This window comes from Syngnathoides biaculeatus, chromosome 2, assembly GCF_019802595.1.
Source record: "Syngnathoides biaculeatus isolate LvHL_M chromosome 2, ASM1980259v1, whole genome shotgun sequence".
Classification (NCBI taxonomy): domain Eukaryota; kingdom Metazoa; phylum Chordata; class Actinopteri; order Syngnathiformes; family Syngnathidae; genus Syngnathoides; species Syngnathoides biaculeatus.
In genome coordinates, this window is record NC_084641.1 from 146,523 (window position 1) to 150,690 (window position 4,168).

Here is a 4,168-nt window from a genome sequence, read left to right on the forward strand (position 1 = left end):
GGACGGTTTGTGTGTAGGCTGGACAGGCTGCTGCAGCCTCCGTCCTCACATGCCGCACACACACTGACACCAAATATCTGAAAAAAAAAAAAAGAAAAAAAAACAGCCAAGATGGACGTGAGGAACATGTTGCTTGCACGGGGGAGGATTTTTGGAAAGAAGAATGTGGTCAATCTGTTTGTTTCACTGCCACATCCAAGAAGAGTGATAATAATTTCATTTGCGTTTGTTATTTTCACTCTTTTTTTTCTTTCTCCCAATGCTCATGTCAGATTCTGAAAGCAGAGTGCATATTAAACTCCAGACTAAGGGATTTTGTAACAAATATATACTAGTTGTTTCCCAATTTAAGATAATTACTCAATTTAGCCTCTGTCAAGTCTTTACATCTCCGACATCTGCGCAATGGGGCTTGGGGACGAGTTCACACGACACATTGGATCATGGAACAGTCCGCCATGTTTGGAGGCATGGGTCTTTTGTTTCCTACCTGAACGTGGCTGGCCGCAGTTACATCTTTTGGGCTTTCTGATGTTAATTTCATATTTTGTCAGTTGCTTTTATGTACAGTGGCCACCTTGAGGTATCAGTTTAAGTTTTCTCCATTGAAATGAATGAAAATGGCCATTCATTTGTTTCAGCCTTCTAGAAAAATACACTGAATATGTTTGTTGTGTTCTTTACTAAGATAAGTAACACAATAAAATTTTACTTTATGAAAACAAACATGACGAAAAGAAACAGTTTTGCAACAGTGTGCTGTTCCTTCTGGTGGTTGTGGGCAGTAATATACAAGTACAGGAAACAGACACCTCCACTCCTCAGTAAGACAATAATATTAGTCTTTCTTTGCAGAGAATTAAGATATTTGCCTGTGAGTATTGCTATCTTATCTCCATGAGCTGGAAGAACTGGGTGTTTCTTAAAGCATTATAAGACTGCAGCTTGGATGCTAATTGTTAGCCCACTTATGGAACTTCCCATTTGGTGCTAGCATTAGGCTAGTGGATTTAAGAGCAATTATGTTGTTGTTTTCAATACAAAATGTTTCATTCTCTTTATTTGGCCACATTTTTCAACCAGGAGTGAAAATAACATCTCAAAATCTGTTTTTTTGGTTTTCACGATCTGCCAAACTGCTGCTTGTTGTGAAGTGAGTTAAGTTCAACACCAGACAAGGTGAAGCTCGTTAATAAGTTCCCACCAAAAGGGAACTTGTAACATTACTTCTTGCTTTTTGGCAGGAAGGGGGGGGACTAATGACTAAGACTAGAACATGTGATATGTATCGCTGACATATGCAATCACAGACTGACACATAGAGACAGGCAGTCACATTCACACCCACGGTTTAAAGTCTTCAAGAAACTTTGCATGATTTTGGACTGCAGATAGAGGAAGCTACTTGGAAAAAAAATCCACGGGAAAAAAAAACAAGTGGACAGAATCAAAACCATGTGGGGGGGAACCACTGGCCCACTGGAAACAGATGCACATTAACCCATATTTAATCGGGATTACAGAAAACAAGCAAGCATTATTTAACAGACATCACAGAGCACATTAACAGCAGTCCAAAAATATATAGGACACATACCCACGCACACACAGCACACACTTACTTACATGCATGGACACAAAGTACAAACACAAATCCAGCACAATCAATGTAATGGCTCGCATTAGTTAACTGCCAAATGCTGGGCTTTTCATGGCAGGATCACCGGGTCCTTGAAAAGATAAATACGGTGCACAGATCCCAGTAATTACTGCAATCCCCTTACAGCACACACAGACGCTGGCTGGCCCGCCTCACGAGCCTCTCTAGTGGACTGCGGCCTCGTCGTTGATGATGTCATTTTGGACAGTTTCGGTGGCGAAGGGCCGAATGGCATCGGAGGACTCTTAGTATGACCAAAGGAGACAGACAGAGGTGTTGATGTTTAAAGTCATTCAGCGGGACTTTGTAAAAACTGTGGGAAAATCTTAGGCCAGAATCCTGACTTGAAGGAAGATGTTTTCATGAATGACAACATATCATTACTCCTACACGAGAAAACTGCGCTTACATTTGAACAGAGTGAAGCAAAGCAAATTTATTTGTCCAGCGCATTTCGTACACAAGATATCTACTCTACTAACATGATTAAAAGCATTTAAATATGAAGAAATGAAACAGATAAAATGGGGAAAAAAACAAAAATCAATATGAAAATCAAATAAATAAAGGACAATGAAATAAAAAGTATAGTCGATTGAAGACCAATTAAAAATTGTGGCATTCATTCACATAAGTCTTTAGTCAAATAGACCCAAATTTTGCCTCGATTTTTCTTGCAACGTTTGTTTTCTCCTTTTACCTGCATTTTAGTCACTCACTATGTAGCACCCTCGCGCTCTCTCGTTGCTCACTCGCTCCGTCTGCGACCTCACGCTTGACCGCTTCTGGTTAATGTGGACACGCAGATACCGCCACGCGGTTTCACCGAACAGATGCTGCTTTAACAAAGAAAAAAAGATGAGAAAAACCAAGAAGCCGGCTCTCGGTGTCATGTCGAAGAACTGACACATCACTACCATGGAATGAATAAATGCATTGACTTTATTGTGGAGGATACTGAGCAAAGATCTTCTTCTTCTTTTCCTTTCGGCTTGTCCCGTTATGGGTCGCCACAGCGTGTCATCTTTTGCCATCTTAGCCTATCTTCTGCATCTTCCTCTCTATCCGCAACTGCCCTCATGTCTTCCCTCACCACATCCATAAACCTTCCCTTTGGTCTTCCTCTCGCTCTTTTGCCTGGCAGCGCCATCCTCAGGACCCTTCTACCAATATACTCACTCTCTCGCCTCTGAATATGTCCAAACCATCAAAGTCTGCTCTCTCAAATCTTGTCTCCAAAACATCCAACTTTGGCTGTCCCTCTAATGAGCTCATTTCTAATCCTATCCAACCTGCTCACTCCAAGCGAGAACCTCAACATCTTCATTTCTGCTACCTCCAGTTCTGCTTCCTGTTGTTTCTTCAGTGCCACCGTCTGCGTAATCCGTGCATCATGGCCGGTCTCAGCACTGTTTTGTAAACTTTGCCCTTCATTCAAGCAGAGACTCTTCTGTCACCTTTCGCCAGCTGTTCCAACCTGCTTGGACCCGTTTCTTCACTTCCTTACCGCACTCACCATTGCTCTGGATTGTTGACCCTAAATATTTGAAGTCGTCCACCCTCTTCTCCCTGTAGCCTCACTCTTCCCCCTCCACTTTTCTCATTCACACACATATATTCTGTTTTACTTTGGCTAATCTTCATTCCTCTCCTTTCCAGTGCATGTCTCCATCTTTCTAATTGTTCCTCTGCATGCTCCCTGCTTTCACTGCATATCACAATATCATCTGCGAACATCATGGTCCAAGGGGATTCCAGTCTAACCTCATCTGTCAGCCTATCCATTCCCACTGCAAACAGGAAGGGGCTCAGAGTTGATCCCTGATGCAGTCCCAGCTCCACCTTAAATTCCTCTGTCACACCTAAGGCACACCTCACCATTGTTCTGCAGCCATCATACATGTCCTGTACTATTTTAATATACTTCTCTGCCACACCAGACTTACGCATGCAGTACCACAGTTCCTCTCTTGGTACTCTGTCATAGGCTTTCTCTAGATCCACAAAGACACAATGTAGTTCCTTCTGACCTTCTCTGTACTTTTCCACTAGCATCCTCAAGGCAAAAATTGCATCTGTGGTACTCTTTCTAGGCATGAAACCATACTGTTGCTTGCAGATACTTACTTCTGTCCTGAGTCTAGCCTCCACTACTCTTTCCCATAACTTCATTGTGTGGCTCATCAACTTTATTCCTTTATAGTTCCAACAGCTCTGAACATCCCCTTTGTTCTTAAAAATGGGAACTAGAACACTTTTCCTCCATTCTTCAGGCATCTTTTCGCCCGCTAGTATTCTGTTGAATAAGTTGGTCAAAAACTCCACAGCCATCTCTCCAAATTGCTTCCATACCTCTACAGGTATGTCATCAGGACCAACTGCCTTTCCATTTTTCATCCTTTGTAGTGCCTTTCTGACTTCCCCCTTAGTAATCATTGCCACTTCCTGGTCCTTCACACTTGCCTCTTCAACTCTTACTTCTCTCTCATTTTCTTCATTCATCAACTT